General features: G+C 41.7%; 1 long non-coding RNA gene across 6 annotated transcripts in view; it reads left to right on the top strand.

Annotated features, from left to right (window-relative positions):
- Positions 1-21,605, top strand: part of LOC106737854 (uncharacterized) — a 140,572-nt gene that overhangs the window by 104,113 nt on the left and 14,854 nt on the right. For all 6 annotated transcript variants that reach the window (XR_002088690.2, XR_002088691.2, XR_002088689.2 and 3 more), the window contains one exon: positions 16,625-16,730. This is a non-coding gene — a long non-coding RNA (uncharacterized LOC106737854). The remainder of the gene's footprint in view (positions 1-16,624; positions 16,731-21,605) is intronic.

A 21,605-nucleotide genomic window follows, 5' to 3' on the forward strand; every position in this document is an offset into this window, starting at 1 on the left:
TGCATTATATAGTTCCTGCTTTTTCTTCTATGGGTGCATCTTATACCAAAGAGGAATTACATGTTACTCAGAGTTTTAGCTGATAAAAAGACACTAATTGTGCATAAGATACAGCCTTCTTTTATTCTAGTTTCAAAGTTTAAGAGTGTTCATTGTTTCTCTTTTCTTTCCAACTATTTCAGGACGTTTCTCTCTACTTCTCTACAAGCCACAGGTTGATCTGGTGCAGAGCTGAAGGCATGCATAAGGGGTCCTGCCCAACAAAAATCATCAGTAGCCACACGTGAGCAATGCATCTCTTCAGCTCTGCACCAGATCAACCTGTGGCTTGTACAGACTATATGAACCAATTATGGAAACCACATATTGGCATGCTATACAAGACCAATGACCAGAACAAATCTGGCAGGTCTGACAGTCCTTGTTGCTCCATCATTGTGCTTGCAGAATGTTTTACATGCTCTTTAGAGATGCAGAACTACAGTCTTTATGACACTGAGTTTAAAACTGAACTGAAACATTTGCACAATCTGATGTCTCCTACCAATGGCAAGCTCATCACACCTTGCAAAACAAGCTGACTGGCCCTTTCGTCTGGTAAACATGCACTCAGGCTTCTTTAAGCAATTTATAGAAACTGCATTGGTTATTTTTATAAATGTCCCACATGAACTGGGGTTAATGCCCTCAGTAGAACATGTATTGCCATAACTCATCTGTACTTTACTTCAGTGTATGCAGCTTTCTATTTTTAATTTTTGCTTGTTTGTTTTTAGAAACCCCCAAAGAAATCTATGTCCATGCAAAATTGAGTTTGGACAGGCAATCACCAAAATCAGACATTGCAAATATTAAGTTTTCCTCAGCGCCATAAATTCAGAGCACTTTGAGGTATTAGAATATACATTTAATAAACTTAATAGTATAAATAGCATGTGAAAATGATATGGTGCAGTGAATGACCAAGTGAATGTTTTTATGTTGCTACGGAAACTTTGACATTCACATTTCTTGTTTTCTCCTGTTTTAAATGTTCAGCTTTTAACACTGCATTCATTCTGCATTTTTGCTGTTGTTTGTTTGGTTGGGGGATTTCTTTCTTGCTTTCTTTCCTCTTCCTTTTTTTAAATGTATTTTTCATGCTGTCATTTTCTGGCCATAATGGAGCCAAGAGAATTACTTAACATTGTGAACCTTGTTAATTTTATGGCCCATTTTCACATGGAGATCAGCTTTTATTTCCTCCATCACCCTTTATTCTAGATTCAGTTGTCAGTAAGGTTTACTGAGCAAAAACACTGGGTGTATTATGGGAAGAAATCTAATCAATGCGGCACTAAAGGACAGTCCTTCAGAGTCCTCCCTAGTGGCTCTGAGCCAGACTAGAGGTTACCATGAGGTTACTCTGTCTGACTTTCACCAAAATACCATCTACTTCTGAAAAGACTGAGGGCAACCTTGTACATTTGTAACAGAAACCTCATTAATATTGGCTCCCAATATATATATATACACCTGTTATGCTAGCTCCCAGCACAGAGCCCAAGTTTCCTATTTTAAACACTTCGCATGTCCGTCTACATTCCCTTCTGTCTGCAGTTGCTCTGGTGCAGTACTGTAGAGAAGTTCATATGTGATACCTCCAGGGAATGTAGAAAGGGGCTAAATAAAGCTGTGGCAAACAGATGTCAATGGACCTTGCCAAACGCTAATTTTCAAGTCAGATAGTTTGAAAGCTTCATTGACTAATCCAGACTTTGTGATACAGAAGAAACCTCAGACATTCAGGGCCTTTACTAAGTTTTTATTTCTCTAACAAGTCTCTGCCTTTATAATGTATCCATGCAGCAAATTGCATTGACATAAATCAATATGTGGCAGATTTATTCTAGTAACATTTTATTCATGTAATTGTTCATAAGAAAGTTTCCTGTTTGTGCATATGATTGAGTTTAATTCCAACAAATATAACCCTGTGTAAGGTACAGCACTTCCTTAAGGCTGTTATATCATTCACCTGTGACTATGATAAATCATTCAACAGTAACATTACTGTACAGTAAGCTTCCCCCTTTTATAAAATATTTGTGCAGTACATTCCAGAAATGGGATATAAGTAAAACTAGGTATCTGTAGTTATACCTTTTGAAGAAAAAGAAAGGCTCCAAAACAGTATTTGGGGTATACAACTCTGGATACAATGCAACCCATTTGGGGTATACAACTCGGAATTCTAAATCAACTCATTGACCCAAATTTCTCATTTTCTTTTGAGTATCTAGCTCAGTTTCCCTGTCTGTGTCAGGGATTATTTGTGTCAGAACTGTTAAAGCCATGAAGACAGAGCCAGGATCTAGACTATATGTAGTACTTGTTAGTTTGCTTAGCACATTTCTCGAGATAAATAAATTGTTCCCAGTGGTGTGCACTCCATGCTAGCAACCAGGTCCAACTGTGCTTGGAACTAGCTTCGTTTTGAATGCAGGGACAGGACTTTACAGAACATGCATAGCAATGCAAATGTTAATCAGCAGGTGTTACTTGTTATGTGATTGTGCAGGTACTGTTACATCTGAATGGAATTAAGTTTCTAAAAAACACCTCTGCAATTACATTAGCAGTTGTTGCAATTGTTTTCACATACACACACAGATACTATTAAGATTTATTTTTGTTTCTAAACTTTTTTCATGGAAACTCCTAGTGGAGGCTAGGGAGCATCCTAGCACTAGATATTGATGAATAACAACAGCTAGCATTTTAAAGGTTATACAGCATGCTGTAGTAAATCAGAAAGAGCCTAAAATATTGAGTTAGACTTATCTCAGCTAATTGGTGCTACCCAGCATCTATAGCAAGCATGTTTCCTTGCATTTATACTACTGCAGAATTCCATACTGAATTAAACTTTTAGAGAGATATTTTTTTGGAATCTAAGAAATCTGTGGTTTGAATTGGTGGATAAAGATACTATGGTTGCTCTATTTATTTGTACTGCAAGCAAGAAATAATGCAATAGCTATAGTTACCATGGCCTAGATCACATTCTCCCACAGTAAAACCCATAGGAGTAATCTCCATTATGTTTCTCAAACCCCAACAGATTGTAATCTCTAGGATTATAAGGGATGAGATGGGATGGTTTTTGGGGTCCTTCTAGAAAGTTGGTGGACTTCTGGAGATCTGTAAAAGACCCCAGTCATTACGGCTGTGTGAAATTTTGATGGTTGTTTTGTTTTGAAGCTGTTTCGATGCATTTCGAGCTTGAAACAGCAAAATCTAAATGAAACAGGGCCTCAAAATGTTTCGAGTTTCGAAGCCAGGCTTGCAGCAACTAAACAGAAACTAAAGAGAGGAAGGAGGAAGAGGGGGAAAGGACTGCTCTCTGATATTGACATCTAGCTCCCTGTTCAGTTCCCCAACACTCTGATCGCTTCCCCAGCTCTTCCTTGGGGGCGAGGGCCCCCAATCTGTTGTGCAGGGTTTCAGCAGGCTGCCGCTGAAACTGCAGCAGCAGCCTACTGAAACCCAGCGCACAGATGTGGGGGCCCGTGTACCCCGGGAAGAGCTGGGGGAAGCAATCAGAGAGCTGGGGAACCAGACGGAGCTGGGGAATGTTCAGGTCCCTGAACATTCTCCCAGTTTCCAGTTGGATTCCCCAGCTCCCCGATCTTTCCCCCAGCAGCCTGATCACTTCCCCCAGCTCTTCCTGGGGGGCCACTGGCACCAGCTGCAATGGGAGGGCTGCAGGCTGAGGGGCTGTGACAGGGTCTTCCCTACAGAGCTCAGCCCAGGGACAGGAAAGCCAGTGGCAGAGCTGCTGAGAGCACAGCCCTTGCTCCAAGCACAGTCCTGGCCAGTGGCTCTCCTCAACCTCCCACCACCTCCTGCCGCCAGGCTCAGCTTTGTGAGGTTGGCAGAGCTCCTCAGAGTGCAGCTCGGGGGTGGGAGGTGGCGGAGAGCCAGTGGCGGAGCCACTCCAAGTGAAGCCCTGACTCTGACCACAGCTCTGACAAGTACAGCCTGGTGGTGGGAGGCTCCACAGCCCCATGGAGCTGAGCCTGGCGGTGGGAGGTGATGGAGAGCCAGTGGGGGAGCTGCTCTGAGCACAGCCCTGACTCTGAGTGCAGCCCTGCCCTGTGGCTCTCCACCGCCTCCCACTGCCAGGCTTAGCTCCGTGGGGCTGCAGAGCCTCCTACCTCTGGGGTGTGCTCACCAGGGCTGCACTCCAAGTGACTCCACCACTGGCTCTCCTCCTGCCAGGGTGAACTCCATGGGGCTGGCAGGGCACTCCAAGTGCAGCCCTGGCCAGTGGCTCTCCCCCTCTCACCACCAGTCTCAGTTCCGTGGGGCTGGTGGATCCGGCAGCGGGAAGTGGAAAGAGCCAGGGCTACGCTCCAAGCAGCTCCGCCATCCCCACGGAGCTCAACCTGTCCTCCAAGCACTGCCACCGAGCACCAGAAAGAACCCAGTGCCGCTCCTGCTGCAGCCCCAGGAACAGCAGATGCCACCTGCCTGCAGCTGCTGAGCTGCATCATGCCCCGAGCCCCCTGGCACAGCACAGCCCAGCGGCTGCAAGCAGGCAGCATCCGCCGCTCCCGGGGCTGCAGCAGGGGTGGCACCGGGCTCTCCCCAGTGCTCAGGGCAGGCCACAGCAATAGAACGGGGGCTGCTGCCACCCCAAATTTGCTGTAACCCCCACCACCTGCCCTCCCAGTGCTGCCACTGAGCACAGGCCTCCCAGGGGGTGCGGGCCTCCAGATTTGCATGTGGGATGACAGGAGGTTGCCACTGCTGTCTGGGGCCAGCAGCAGCAGCAATCTTCCCAGTGGTGGACGCGGGCTGCACCCGGTGCCAGTCCCAGGCAACAACGGCAGCCTCATGTAATCCCACGCACACATCTGGGAGTCTGCACCCCCTGGAGAAGTCTGGCACAGCCCCAGAGCCCTCCTGGGGGTATGGGCCCCCAGATCTGCACACGAGATGACAGGAGGCTGCTGGCAAGTGATATACATTTTGCTTTCAACTGTTTGAGGTGCAATTTAACAAAAACCCCTGCACTAGTTTCTTGAAACTTGGCAGGCTTCATGCTACCATCCCAACAATTTTCATCTGAATCAGGCAAGAAGTGACAAAGTTATTGGCATTTTCATGATTCTCCATTATAGCCTATGGACCAAAAGTCAAAAAACTCATTGAAACAGCGAAACAGTTTCAATGAAATGAACCAGAACAGTGCTTTGAAATGAAATGAAACAATACAAAACACCGTCCCTTCAAAACAGTGAAACAGAAGCCAAAACAAAACAGTGTTGTTTCACACAGCCCTACTAGTCATCATGTGGAGACCATGTTCCTCTACAGCTGCTTTGGTCCACATCCTTCAACCCTAGCACTTTGTCTTAAGATTTTAACTGGTTGCTTCTTCTCCCAGGAAGAGTTTAAACAGAAAAGATAACAGAGCACCTAGTTGTATTACCAGCTCCTAGGAAACACTGCACCCTCAGTCTACCAAATGCCAGACTCACAAAACATCTTCTGTGGAGTCCAGAGCAGAGGAAGAGGATGCTTTAGAGGCATTTGCTATTGCCCTTTCTCTGAGGGAAGAGAGGCATCGGCATGAGCCAACTCCCTGCATGTGGACCCTCTTAAATCACCAGTTCCTAATGCTGTTACCCCATAAGCATAGTATTGTTCCAGAAGTAATTCATACTGAAGGTTTTATTTGGTAAACAGGCCGCGTCTACAAGAGATACTGACTGGGCAGTTGTTATTTAGTTCTTGTATAAACAAGAACTAAATGACTGTGCAGTAATCTGAGTTACTGTGCAGTGGCGTAATACTACTTGTGCAGTAGCATCGCATCACAGTTTCTGCTACATGACACTACCACGTAGTAGTATTGGGCTACTGCGCAGTCAGTGTCGTTTGTAGACGCAGCCAGTGGTTATAAAATCATCTTTACTGTGAAACTTTCCAGAAGTTTCTAAGCTTGTGCAAACGTAAAACTGAGCCTTGAAGGGTCACGAAAGAGAACGCCTGGTGTAATTTTCCATGAGGCTGGGCAGGAATTCTAACTAAAAGGGGATGTTTTAACCTATTTCACAGGTAAGACATTTAGCTTCTGTTGACGTAGAGCCACTGCACCTTGCATTTAACATTCATTGGATAAAATGAATAGAGAGCAATTCAGTGATTAAGTTTCTGTCCCTGAAGGAGCAAGGGTTTAAGCTAGAACCCAGGGCCCCCTTTTTTCCAAGATAATCATGTTAGCCACAGCAGCCGCCAGCTCCATCTTACCGTGCCATAGACCTCTAGCTTTTTCTTTTCCTGCTGGCCCCACATAGTGTGTTTACCCAAATCCAGCGTGACCTCCCCACCCCCACTTCCTCCTGGACCGTCCAATATTTGCTTATCCAGCTACAATTTCAGAATAAACACTTACATGGCTCTGTCCATAAGTATCTAGGTATCTGCTCAGCCACTGTCTACACTACAGTTGGAAAAGGATCACAAAACTGACCATAGGTGCTAGGAAGAGCACTTATATGACTGGGTAGGTGCTATTTGGGCATGTCAGGTAAAATGGGATTCTGCCTTTGGTGTCAGGCCTTTGTCAGATATTCTTACATGTTCATGTTGCATTATTACCTGAAAATTGGGGAATATAATACTTAACTCCCCTAAATAGTCTTTGAATTAAGTTAAACACACGAGTAAGCCTTTGAAGAATCAGGTTGCTAATGCTTACAAGGTTGGCATCAGAAGTGTAACTGAGGGGAGGCATCCAGGGCAGCAGCCTTGGGTTCTGTCTTTGTCATGCCGGGTAGGTGCAAAATGGCTGACTGTACCTCCGCAATCAGCACTGTGGCAGCCCAGTTCTGCCCCGGGTGTCACAGCTGTCCTGAAGTGGGAGCTGCCATGCTGCACCTCTGGTTGCCTTTAAAGATGAACACTTGCCAATAGCGTACACACTACTATCTGAAATTCTACAGTTATGCCTAGAGCAGGGGATTTGTGGGAACTATTGACGAAGATGGATTTTTTATGATCTCCTACTGTACCTTGCAAAATACTTGAGATTCCTGAAGGAAAGTGCTCTAGAATCACAGAGCATTGTTATTTATGATGATGTTGATTTTGGTTTTGCAAAAGCTTCTTGGTACAAAGCTAAATTTTGGATTTTTAATACCTGAGCCCTTTTATATAGAATGCTTCATATCTCTGTATATTATACAGCATCTCACTACATCCTTTCCTTTCTTCCATTTCTCATCTCATTCTTTTATATGAGTACACAAACTGAGAAGGATTTTGAAAAGTATCAAAGACCACCTTTACACCTCCAATCAAAGCCATTGGCTTTGAATGGGAGCAAAATTAGCCCTTTTGAAAATCTCGCCCACTGTAATTAACTTTAAATAAAGTCGTTAGTGCCCTTACCCCACGTCTGCTTTGTTTTCATTTTATTAATAGTTCATTATAGCTATACATACAAATCAAATAATTTCCGTTTTTTGTTACAGTAAAGAAAACTACTATCTAGCAAGAGTATTGCTTAATGTTATTCATCTGGTTGACATGCAGTGACTCACCTTACCTTTCCAGTTGTTGTTAAACATGTTTTTCTTTATTATTAAGTAATCAACTGGTGATATAACAAACCATAAATTAGTAGAGTTTTATGTCTTAACCACATTCCCAATGAGTAAAAGCTACTGTTTCATGATTATTCCAGCAACTGTTATTCACGGTTTTCTCATAACCACAATAGAGCAAGGAGACACAAAGAGAGCATTTAAAAAATGGTAGTAAATGGTATCTACTGATGGCACACAACCATCACCATTCCAGAGAAAAAAAGATTGTCTCTAGCCTAAATGTGAGGTCCAGTTCTCTGAGGTCCCATGTGTCCTCAGTTCTTGTTGACCTCAACAGTCATCAAGAGTACCTGGGATATGGCAGGTCAGGCAGAGATGAAGGTCTCTGATTCTGTATGAATTCTATATGAGCACCACACTGTAATATGGTGTGTTTGTCTCATTTTAGATGGCATAAAAACTTCCATACTTAAATGTTTCGTTCTAAAGTTTAAGCCATTCTTCTACCTACTCCTCTGTTGATGTTATATTACTTTCTGCTCACTGTTTCATTAGGTCTGGGTTTTTTTGGACAAATACAAGAAGTAACTGAATAGTTTTGGATAGCATTGGGCAGTCAGGTGAAGCATCAAGCCTTCTATAAAATCAGTATAGGCAGTCCTCGACTTACAATGTTTCAAGTTACAATGTTTCTCACTTACATTGTTTATAAATTGGCACCCTGTTTCAACTTTCTGATGTCAGTTTCGACTTTACAACACTTGATCTGATGTGATGCCATGACAGTGAACAGATCACTGTTACCCATCTCCATGGAGAACATCTGTCCAAACTTCCTTGGACACTGCCTTTAAGAAAGCAGACAGGACTCCAGAAAAACCTGCAGCCAAGACTCCTGAGAAGAATCTAGCCAAGAACCCTTCAAAAAATCCAACCGAGAGCCCTTCAAAAACTCCAGCAAAGTCACCTCAAAGAAGTCCTTCCAAATCAATGATTGCTATTTACAATATAAATACACTAATGTAGCTATATTACTAATCTATAATTGATTGAGTACAAAATTCTGGGTTATTTTTGGTGAAAACAGGGTATCGGGCCTTGGTTCAGGAACCAATCCCCCATTTATAGCATTGTTTCCAATGGGAAAATCGGTTCGGAGTTACAGCATTTCGACTTAAGACGCCATTTTCAGGAACCAATTGTGTCATAAGTCCAAGGACTGTGTGTACAACATCCACAGTTACTTTTAAGCATAACATATATGGAGGCATAAATATGATCTCAAAGGTGACTGAAAAAGCTAAATTTTCAGTAAATAGGATTAGCAGTGCCTCTGGAACTATGGCTCTGCCTACACGTGCAAATGCTCATCATTAGTTTTCTCTGTATGTTGCTATTTCAGTAGTACTGGTATCATTTGTCACCTCTGAGGTCCTCCAAGGTCATCCTGGGCAGAAGTAAAATAGCACTGTTGTTTTACAAATACAAATATCAGATATAAACCCCACAGGCAGATGCTTAAAATAGCCAAGTAAACCTCAACTGAACCTCCCACAACTGGTCAAATTGAGGGTACTCCGCAGCATTTAACATTTTAGGATACCACATATTAACCAAGCACATTAATTGCATAAAACTTCAAATTGGCCAAGACAGTGTGGTAAATACGCTATTACAGTAACATAACAAGAACAGGGGGGACCAGAGCACCAGCTCTGGGCACCCATCTTGAGGGCATCCGTCAGCTCTGGGCACCCTGGGCACTTTTTTGAATTGAGGTGGTACAAGAGCAGCAGCTGCTGCTGCAGCTGGCCTGGCTCTGACTCTCTCCTTGCTGCTACTCCCATCCTGGGCAAAGTCCATGGAATTCATACCTTTGCTCTGTTACTCCATTTTAAGGGCTTAAGTTGGACCCTTTTGGCTTACAGGGAAACAAGGCTACAGTCAGTCTATTAAAGCAGAGTATATATTAACAGAGCAAATGCGGGTAGGTAAATGTAAAAAGAAAAAGAAAAAAAGATAGCTTACTAAATCTGTGCAACTAAAATCAAAGTTACTTAAGTGATTACCTTAATCACTCAACACTTCCTTCAGCTGGATGGCCAGTCCATCATCAGGGGAGCAGGGATCATGGGGGCTTTTCCTGCAGTTGCTTCTACCCAGAAGTTCAAATAACTTGTGGGGAAGCCCCTGTCTGCCAGCTCATGCTTCCAATTTCTAACATTTTTGCACATATACAAACCCTGGCCCTGCACTGTCACAGCCCCACTACTCCTGGGTTCTCCATGGAAACCAGCCAGGCGACACGGCAGGGGTTGCTGGGAAATGGAGTCTACCACAGGCCTGGACAGTGGCATGCAGGCAACAGATCATGGCTCTGCCCTGGCTCTGGACCACGCTGTCACCACTGCAAGATCCCAGCCCCAGAGCAGCTCCCCACCCAGCCACCTGTCTGGCCAGCGCTGCTGGGAATGGTCTCCATGGAGCTGTGTCCCCATGCAGTCACAGCCCCACCGCTTCCGAGGTCTCCATGGAAACTGACTGCAGCAAGGAGGGCAGGGGCTGCTGGGAAATGGAGTCTGGCTGCTGGCCAGATCCACTATTTTGCCCACCCCTGGTCTAGACCTAGACTTCTACCCTTCAAAATGTAACCAACTTTTAATTCCTCTGGTGCTGAAGACCATGGGACCTTGGCTATGTCTCATCAAGCTTACATTTCAGTACCACATGCAATGGGGAATGAGTAGTGTGAACCCTTCATATAGCTTATATGTTTTGAGTTACCAAAGAAAAGCAGATCTGGATGCATTTAGCACATAGATGTTCCTTTTAAACTGAAGCTGACTTCTTTGCGTAAGCATGGCCCCAGCCCTAGAAACCTATAACTTATTTTTTCTTGAACTCAAATAGACCTTTAAAGCAGATATCCATACTAGGTCCAAAGAAAGCAACAGCTTTTCTTTTACTTTACTGTATGTTATGCAGTATACAACTGTCTTCTGATATTTTGCATGCTCAGGTACACTTAAGCACATTCCCATTATGATGACAGAATTTCCGGTCCAGCCTGATCGTTGCCATGCCACCTATGGCTGGAACGGTGACTACCCTAAGGACCGCAGTGCACACTGTAAGGTGATGGATGCCTCTTTACCATGCATTCTTTCTCTCTCCATCTCATGTACATTGTGGACGCATCTACATCTGTGCATTAATTTATTTTAATATGCATGAATACATCACCAAAAAATGTTCTATAGCTAATGTGCATTAAAATAGGCTAAAGTTCATTTTTCTAGTACCTCACAATGGAGGTACTAGATTTAATGCACATTACCTAAAGTTCATTAATGAACATGTAGATATTCCCTGTGTTCTACTGCCAAGGAAGCTGTTTCAAATTGGCCCATTGATTGGGTCAAAAAAGGGTTACTGCAAAAATTAGATTATAATCCTATAAGAAATATTGTGAGGAACAGAAAAGAAAACGTTTAAATTGTATGTGCATGAATGAGGTGGTTTACAGGCAACCCCCACTTAACGCTGTTTCGCTTAGTGCTGTATTACTATAACACTCATTTTAAATTGATACCTGATTTCACTTAGCACTCAGCAAGTTTCGTTATAACGCTCACAGTCACCATCTTGGGTAATTAAAAACAATTGTGGTCACCATCTTGGGCCGTCAGATACTTTCAGTTTCGTTTAATGCTTGTTTCGCTTAATGCTCAGCTTTTCAGGAACCGACTAAGAGCGCTAAGCAGGGGTTGCCTGTAAAGTCAAACGTAAATACCACACTAGATCTTCTGAGGTAAAGCTTGTATCTGGTATGTGAAATTCCCATGGTAGAAGTTGTGAGCTCCTGAGGTAGGGCAAATTTCTCCTTCCATGATTTGAAGATTAAGCCTAGTAGCTATTAGTGGTGACATAACTTTCCTATGATGTTCGGTCCATCTTGGTCCCTTTGCTTGCCTGCCTGGCACTAGTTAGTGCAATCTTGAAACAGGCGAGGCTTGCGAAAGAGACTAAAAAAGTAGGGATTCCCTATTCCCTCCTCAAGCCTCCTGGGGGAAGATATAGCTAGATAATAGTAGAAGGAACTCCTGGTTACGTTGGTGCTACATAATGCAGTGCCATGCAGAGATCTCCCAGTTAATTTCAGTCTAAGTACCAGGAGCAGTATAACTTGTCTTAATGTGACACTTCACCCAGCTAATTTGATCTTGCTGCTTGTATAGTTCAGACATGCCTCTGTGTGCCTTTGCCTTTCTTAATTTTGTTTTACAAACAGAAAAGACACTCCAGCCTTTTTGTACTCTCTGGAGTGTTTTGTTTTCATTGATATTTTTAAAAGGCCTGTGGGAAACTAACTGGTAAGTGAGAGCTTGAATTTTCTTTGTCCCTTTCTTAAAGAAAAAATATGAATTAAAAGTTCTTTTTTCATTTCCCTGCCATAGCCCCAAGCAGTGTCCTCTGCCTCCTGTTAAACTTATTGAGACAGAGGGAGAAACACAACTCTGCTTGTATGTCCTTAATGCTTGTATGTTCTTAATGCAGGGTAAGTGAGATCTAGCTCTAGTCTGAATGGTGATCTGTATTACTTAACTAATGCCAGTGAAATTTTGTATTTTCTGCTTGGTTCTTTCCTTATGCAGTTACCAGTTAGTTCCCCAAAGGCCTTTTAAATATATCAATGAAAACAAAACACTCCAGAGAGTACAAAAATGCTTTGAAAATTACATTTGATCTACCCTTACAAAAAAGCTTGGGGATAGAGGAGAAATTTAAATGCTTTAGGCCATGATCCTCTAAAGCAGGACTGTCCGGCTTCTAGGCCCCCAGGGGCCACATGCCATGTGGGCCGAACCAGGCATACCATGTGGACACTTCCCCCCCTGCCCTGCCTCCACCACAGGCATCTCTGTACCTCATAAGTGCGATCCCCTGCTCCCACATCCAGCCCCAGTCCCCCCTTTGTTGCAGCCCTAGATTCCTCCTCCTCTGCTTGTGCAGTTGCACTGCCCTGACTCCTGGGGTGAAAGCAGGAAATATCAGCCAAAGAGGAAGGTGGGGAGCCTGGAGACTCCGGCTCCTATTGCAGTCAGAGCTATGGGGTGGGAGTGATGGCCAAGTGAGAACCTGTGGGCCACACATTAACCCCAGAAGGCCACATGAAGCCCATGGGCCACCAGTTGAGCAGCCCTACCGTAAAGGTTTAAATTTATGGACTGTGGCAAGTACAAGTGGGATCACTCTTAGTGTCAACGTCTTTGCAAAACCACGGCCCTGGAAGATGCTGTGTTTTTTACAAGGCTGGAAGTCATGCTTGTGAGAAATGTAAGCCCTTTAAGGTCTATATCTGGAATGATTTTCCTACATCAGGGACACCTGGACTGTCAGAACTGCATACAGTGCCAATGGAAAAGAAAGAGAGAGATCAGTTAGCAGATAAATCTTAGTGGGAAAAATCTACTCTCACCAACATAACACAAACAGAAAAAATGTTTTCCTGGAAGAAAGCATACACACAGGAGATATTTAATATTTTCTTCTTTATAGATAATCTTTTTTAAATGCCTCTTTAGGACCAAAATGACAAATTTGCCAAAAGACTACTCAGTAGGATTTTACACATAGATCAAACCCACACAAACAAAATGCTGGGAAATTCATACATTTGTGCACAGCAGGAAAGTATAAAGCATGCAGAACTTAGACACGCAATGATTTTAAAGTTTTTTTCAAGGTCTGGTTGCTCATAGCTTTGACCTCCAAAATCATTTACTTGGTTTAAGCTAAAATGGCAGCATTGGTTTTCACTCTCAGCTAACCTTTAGTATCTTTCTTGGTTCACTGGATTAGGGAAGAGCCGTCAATTCTAGGGGATTTGGCTAACAATTAAATCTGGACTCACTTAAATATATCAATGTGCAGGTATTAAATGAACACACCAAGGCTAGGTACAGACATTCAAAAAGCCCATGCTGGAATTGATCCAAATTACAGTTTTCTATAATCAGCATAGTTTAGCTAGGTAGTGCAGAGAACACACATTTCCCCTTTGGTGAGGAGGAGTGGGGAACAAATTTTAGACCGGGTTCTGCCATTTTTAACTAGTCTTGGTGTGCCAAACTTCTGTTGTGGGTATAGGCCAATTTTGTGTGCCAAACTTCTGTTATGGATATCGACTGGTTTCCAGTAACTTATACCTGTAAAACTTTAATGTCTGCACTGGGCCCAAAAATAAAAACAAACATTGCATTTGAGTCAGTTCTGACTGATCCAGGTCAAAACCTGAGAGTAGTACAGCCTTTTACACAAACAGTTTGACCCTGAGTTGAATGACAATTAACTCGAATTAGCCATGTTTGTCCTTGGAAAAAAGTGTTGCCTCAACTATTTTACAGGTACTTATAGTGGGACAATTGGCAGTAGGATTCCAGGACAAAATATATTATCCTGGAAGAAATACAAGGTCTGTTTTTACCCTAAGTTGTTCTGTGAGATGCTTGATCTTCATTCTGTATAATTATTGGGGTGTTTTCCTCTGGCACGGCTCTGGGGTTTTTTTTCCTAGTTTCAGTTTATGTCACTTGCATGTTTCAGAGAACTCGTTTAATACAGCATTGCTATTTGGCCAATATACTAATTTTTCTTCATATCGTTAACATAATTCCTATTAAAGAAGGAAATATTTTCTGACTAGTAAGATTTATTTACCTTGAGAACTATTACATTCTTATGTTCAGCAAAGCCCCAGTTCAGGAAAGAACTTAAGCAAGTGTTTAATTTAAAGCACATGTTTAAGTCCTGTTGGGTTCAACCAAACATAAGCCCATTCTTTAAGTTTAGCATGTGCTTAAGTCTTTTCTTCAACAAAGGGGCTTTCTTGAATCAGGATGCAAATCAGCAAACCATGTGTTTATTATTTCATACATTCTGATAGTTACAACAAAAATATCTGACAATCTCTGTGATTCTGTTATGAATAGAAAAGTAGTTATTAAAGACACTGTCCAATTATGAGAAAAGTTACTTGTGTGTGTATCTTCTAGGGTTTTTCCTGCATCATAGTGTGACAGTCCCATGCCTGTCAAATCTTGGTGACACCACATCAATACATAGTCTGTATGCACAGATTATATAATTGAGTTTCTTTTCCTGTAGTAATTCTGTGCATCCTAGTTCTGGGCATGTGTGCATGGATCCTCCATGCACGCATCTGACTAAGGCTGAACCAGATGATTCCTGCCTCACTTTTGCATACTGTTCTTCTATTTTAGAAACCACAAAAATGTTATATCCGCATAGTTGTGTTCATAAAAAAAAAAGAATCAGGGTTTTAGTAAATTATTTTCGGCTGTTCAGTAAGGCAAACAGATGGATTAACACATTTTAGAGCAGGTTAAATATTTAAACAGGGACTGAACTATCATGTTACCAGAGATGAGGAGGAGAAGTTGATCTCCAACCTCAGAAACGAAGTAAAATCTTGCTTATAAGATGCAGGCTATGAGAAAAAATATACTGACAGGTTCTTCAACCTAAGTGAATGATGGAAACAACAATAAAAGAGGGTAGTGTTCTGTCAAAGGATAGAAGTGGGAGGCCTACCAACATAAACTGTAGAGTGAGAAGAGCAATATTGAAACAGGTGAAGCAAAACAGAACATGAAGATCTTAGGATATATATTTTTTTTAAGTTCTTAAATAACATGGCTGATACGTGCTGAAACTGAGAAAGTGATGACAGGGGAGGGTTTAGCATAAGTAACCCTGAATATGAAATTATACATAATATTAAAACATGCAGATGCATTCTGAGGTGCTTAACCTTCCCCATATGCTGCACCAGTAGCCCAAGCACAAAACTCAAAACTGAAGTCTGCTCTAAGAGCCAAATCCCTAACAATTGATACTGCAGTGCCTACTTTTTAGCACTACAGTATTTTAAAGGATCTGGCCCTTGTGCCTTTATTTTTCCCATTTGTAAAACTTAATCAATACTTCTCCAATGTGGTGGTGTGAGGCTAAGATTCAGGGAGCATAGGCCATTCAAATGCAAGGATTATGTGGGTCAGGTAAACAGACAGAGAGATTTATCACTACATGGAGGTAGTGTTCCAAAAAGATTTAGAGTGCCATTGTGAACACACAGTATATTGTGTGGCATTACTGGGAAACAAACGGAAAAAGCCTTTCTGAAGAGGCTGGCATCAGTAATTGAAGAGAACTGAAAACATGTCTATGGATATATATAAAATGCAACCTAATGGAAAGAGTCAAATTGGGATGTCTTTGGGATGAGCTTTTATTCACACTGCTACTACAGAGTTTTATTGTAATCTTAAATGCAGAATAAAAAAATATTTCACCATATTTTATGTTTTTACAGCTATAACAGGTAAATTGTATAGGGTTATATAATTGAAGTAGATACAAAAGTATCATCTGCAGATACAAGTTTCACTCGCTCCTTAAGAATATGATAACTTCTTACTCAGTACGTGCAATGAATATATTTATAAGCTGTATTGCGGTATAGTTAATTAAGCTGATGTTTGTTTGTTTTTTTATTAACTTTGCAAAATCCAGTGTGGACAGAGTGTTAAGGACTAACTTTTACCCACACTGAAATGGGGAGTTCAGATGGGAATACTTTATCTTGGGATTTTTAAAAACCTACTAGTTGCCAAAGAGACTTTAAACGATTACTTTTAATGAGCTTATCAAGATTTATAGCAGCTGAATTAAATAGATTTAAAAGATTCAAGTCTCAGAGCCTCATTAAAGGTAAAAGACACCACTGTACTAAAGACCACTTATACACGTGTTAAATCTACCTAAAGCCTTCAAACTAGTATTTGAGTGCTGTGTTGGTCTTTATTCTGGGGAAAAAATGTACACATACAGAAAATCAAACTGGAAGATCTTTTAGCCATTCTTTCTATGCTTCCCAATCATTTTTTCCTCATAATGGTAGCATTCACATTTTTGTTGTTTCTCTTCTTTTTTTAAAATAGCAAGTGTGACATACTGGAAATCTCTGTTCATCCATCTATGGGAGACTTGCTAAAGAAGTCAAAAAAGAAAAGATGATCTGATGACCTGTGCAGAGAAAATGCTAAGGTATGCCTGAAAAATGCAGTGTGTAGACCTTCAGAGTGGATTATTTCCAGGATTTAAATGGCAAAACAATCATTTGGAGTCATTTCCAGAACCTTTAGATGATGCTGTGAAATGTATTTTTGTCAGAATTCATCAAGGTCTGATGTCATATTTTGACTGACTACCAAAGTACCCTGGAATCCATATATACATTTAAAATAATGACCATTTTAATTTGCTGCTTCTGTAGGCTGTAATGGGAATTCTGTTAGCCCTTAATATTTGTCAAAGAACCCCCCCAAAAAACCAGACCGCAACCTTAGCATAATTACAACAAAAATTGAAAAATAAATATAAATCACCATGGCTCTATTGCAATTTGACATTCCCTGAAAAGAGTCCTAATTTTTTTCTCTCCTTGTCATTTATAGCCACTGCAAACAGGTGCCTACTTAGGACATATGGCTATAAGCTTGTTTGCACTGTTGAAAACGGACCACAGTGACCTGCAAATTTGCCACCTAAGAAACACAAAACAGCATGTCTAATAATACATAACTTAATTATGCACACTGACACAAATGTATAGCATGCACATAGTGGCTTCTGAGGTTCTCAACACTGTACAAACTCTAGAGTGAAAACAGGCCCCAGCTTGCAGACCAGCACAATGCTGTATACATTGCAATTGCCATTTGAGCTCTGAGGATTTAAATAGGATTTCTGAGATGCGGAAGACTTCTAGGCCAGGAACAGACATTACATTAAGCGATTGGAAACCAGTCTTTACCCATAACAGAACAGAAGTTAAGCTCACAAAACCAGTATATCCCCATAACAAGTTTGGCATACATATACTGGTTTAAAAATGGTGGAAACCAGTCAGATTTGCATCCCTCTTCCCAACAAAGGCCAAATGTGGTTTCTTTTCACTGCTTATCTGGACTACTCCACTGACAGAAAACCACATAACTTAGATTGATTCTGCCTCAGGCTTTTCAAATGTTTGTACCTATCCCTGTTGGTAATTAATGAATTGTGTTACTATATTCCTGTAATATAGGTAAATGCTAACCCTGTTTCACCCATAGTGAAATTGAGCACTGAGGGTTTAACCAAGTATGTAGAAGATCCAGCAAGACATCCTGTATCTCATGATCCACTTTTTTTTTTAGCCATAAAGCTATTCTCTCCTCCCCGCTCTCAGGCATTTCTCTTTAGGGCTGCCAATCCAAAACAGTTTTTTTTAACTTACAACCTGCATACTTTTTAATGACATCAAACTTTTATAATTGACATATAAGTCTTTACTAACATATTTTTAAGTAATGTAAATATAACCTTTCTGCCAGACCCTGGATAGGGTCTGGGTTCAAATTAGGGGCTTAACACCAAGCATAGTAAAAATATTTGTCTGTCAGTAAACAGTTCACAAATAGTAAGTAAAAAAATGTCTTGGATTGGCAACACTGCTGAATTACAGCAATGTTTTTATACCATGCTGAATCCTGAAGGGATCTTTTATTCACCCACAGACCCTGATACCCTTGTCCACAGCTTGCACTATGGTGCCACCTGCAGCCTACCCTCCCAGCCTTACCACAGCTGGCTCTGCTCCCCCTGTCTCAGCACAGACCCCCAGAGAAGGACTACTGTCTGTATACATGTGAGACAAGCAATGTTACAGGCAATAGGGATGCAGCAGCAGCAGAAGCACATATCTTGGAAAGGAGGGCAGGGAGCTACAAAATCCTGTGAGCCACAAAGCCCTGAAATAGCTCTCTTCAAAGTGCTGTGCACTCTCTCTCAGACACCAGGCAGTGTTGCTGTGCTCTCTCTGTCTGCTTCAATAGTGCCTTCAGCATCTTTCCAACCTTGGAGCTTGATTGAAGCTCTGGCAGCTTCCTTTTTTATGAATTGCTCTTTTTTTTTTATGGACACTTGGTGACCCTGGCTCAGGTTTTGCATCTGTTATACATGCAGGTCAGTAGGTATCCATGTACATAGCATCAATATAGAAATTGTCTTGCAAATTGGCATAGAATGCTTGACTAGAAAAATTTGGAGTGTCAATCACAGCCTCAGAGATCTATTTGAGATCCTCAATGCAAAAAGGCCTCCATGAACAATACCAGGAAAAGGATTGTCTTAGGAAAAGGAACAACGTGATACTAAAGTACCAGCAGGCAAATCTATCAACATCCCCTCTCTTCTTTTATTGCATGATGTTGATGGGTAGACTCTATGACTCCTTTTCCAATAGATCCTTCCATAAGTACAAGGACTGCTGGTAATAAATAATTGAAAGCATTTCTTTTGTATGCCTGGTATATCATTCTTTAATTCTGTTCATAAATGTCAGGTGACATGTTATCTGCTTTTATTCTAAAAACAAGGTAGAAGCCATCTACCCTAATGAAAGGAAACATAATGTTTCTGTTGTAAAGCATTTTTCTACCATATCTTATGCAACTATTGCTGATCTCTCTCTCTCTTTTCCTAAAAGACCTTATTCATTTGATGCTCTAAAAGATAGTAGTATGCAGCAATAAATTGCAAAGAATAATTTCCTTCTTTCTCCTCAGGTCTTTCTTTACCATGAGTTGAGGACAGTAATCAGTAGGAGGAAGAGATGTGATTTTTCAATGCAGAGAGAAGAAACTTTATTTTAAGATAAATCATGAACTGTAGTAGGGGTGACTGAGTCATCCAGTATAGCTGTTTGGGAGAGGAGGAGGCAGGAATTTCTGCAGGGCATTTTGGGTACTTACAGTCCCAAGGGATATCCTGTTCCTGACAACATACCTTGTGTTCATGGGTAACCATACACAGCTACATAGTCACAACAACTGAGTATGTGCCATAGCAACTATAACCCTTATGTACACACCTTGGGGATACACAGCAGACTTAGATGTTTGAAAATGGAGATATCCAGAACTTGTGTCTACCAGGCTTAGCCTGAGGAACTGACAAGTGATAAGGGTGCCCCTCTTTTGTCCTATAACTCAGTAGCTAGGGCATTCACCTGGGTTGCTGGAAGTCCTAGGTTCTGGGTCCCCCTCATCTAGAATGGATTTGAATCAGTGCCTCTTTCACTTCCTAGCACAGCCCTCTAACCCCAAGTCAGGCTGGGGCACTCATCTGGAATGCTGGAAGTCCTGAGGATATGAACCAGGACTTATTTCACTTCCTATCACAGCACTCTAACCATCCACCATGGGTCAGGAATTACCCACACCATTCTCCAGCACCGCTTTTGAAGTTAAGCCACTAACATAGCCATTGGGGAAAAAAGTATGGAAGGCAGTGCAGGGGGAAGTTTCTGCCTCACTGGAATCAAAGGCCCCAGCAGAAACATACAGCCCCTCCTTTCCAAGTCAACAGCCATCTCCCTGAGCCACAGACCCTATTCACCTCCATGACTTCTCTCCTGCAAAGCTCAAGAAAGTTCTAACCATCCTGTCATTGAGCAGTGAGGCAAAATGTGAATGGCAGAAGACTTGCGGTCCATAAAAATGAAGGGGAGAACCTTTTGATGTCCTTGCTGAAGTTTTTCAGCAAGGAATAAGTTATCAGTAGCAAAGAAGTGGGATCTGTTTTGTTTCCTGATGCCTCCTAAGCCTTATGCAAGAATGAAGGCCCCTTTCTTAACTCTCGGTCTCATTTTGCTTGAATAAAAACGTTAGGATTTGGCCTTGACTGAATTGCCTGGAGATGGTCAGAAATGCTCACAACTTACCTTAGAATATACCACCAGATCCTCCAAAGGATCCACTTTTGGCCTAAAAGTCAGTAGATGACTTAAAACAAGGAGAGCAAAGGGGCAACCTTGCAAGGGGGCTGGTTGCTTATGGAATAAAAAACTGAAAGCACTAGCATTGTTAAGATTTCACTACGGCTTTGTGTTCCGACAGTGTGTATTGCAGCAAGGGCTACAGGTGGCAACTTGGAAAGAGCCCATAGATTTTTGAGTTCCATCTGAAAGGTGACCTTGTGGTTTGACAGGTTGGCATCCCATGAGTAAGTTGTTATTAGGCAGACCACTAATGCTTATCCACAGCGCTATTGCTGTACCTTTATTGGGAATGTTAAATGATGTGGTATGCACCACAGAGACCACTGTCCAGAGGAAAGCACTCAGAGGAAGGGAGGGGGGGGGTTAACCACAAAGTGTTTACCATTCTAGTGTGCACTGAAAAAAATGTAGTTGAAAACAGGATTTTCCTTTATCGCTCTTTGTGCATTGTGGTTTTACACAGGCTGCACAAGAGGTTCCTTACAACACTGGTTCGCCAAAGCAGATGGCAAACAATGACTAACCCATTCCTCCCCAGTGCTTTGGAATGAATTGAGGCCAAGCCTAGCCTATCGCTCAGGTTCCACTTAAGTTAGCAGTGTCTTGCAAAAAGGTTCTGTCTGATTGAAATCCAAATTCCACAGAGCTTAGAAATGTTTGGATCACGGTGTCTTTCTTCAAGCCCATTTTGAATATTGATATTAATATAGATGGATGAAACAAAGATGCATGATATTAATATCAGATGACAGCTCATACTGCCATTTAAAATCCATTTATTGTAAATTAAATATTAATGATCGTAACTTCTACAAGTTTTTCCTGAACAACTTTAGGACTCTATAGACTACTGCTTGATATTATCCCAGGAACATTAAGGCTTTTTAGATGGGAGGTTTGAATGTTTGCCTTGCTTTAGTAGTAAGGGTATTAGACTTAAGGTATCAAAAACTAAGGTAACAGGTAATTTTATGTTTGCTATACACTCTTATTCCTGACATTGTTTATTTTTTGGTCTTAGTATTTAAGGATACAGAGGTTTACTGTGGAGAAACTTTTATGAACTGTTGAATTTATGATAATGGGAAGTAAAATGG

The sequence above is a fragment of the Alligator mississippiensis genome, chromosome 4 (assembly GCF_030867095.1).
Source record: "Alligator mississippiensis isolate rAllMis1 chromosome 4, rAllMis1, whole genome shotgun sequence".
Taxonomy (NCBI): domain Eukaryota; kingdom Metazoa; phylum Chordata; order Crocodylia; family Alligatoridae; genus Alligator; species Alligator mississippiensis.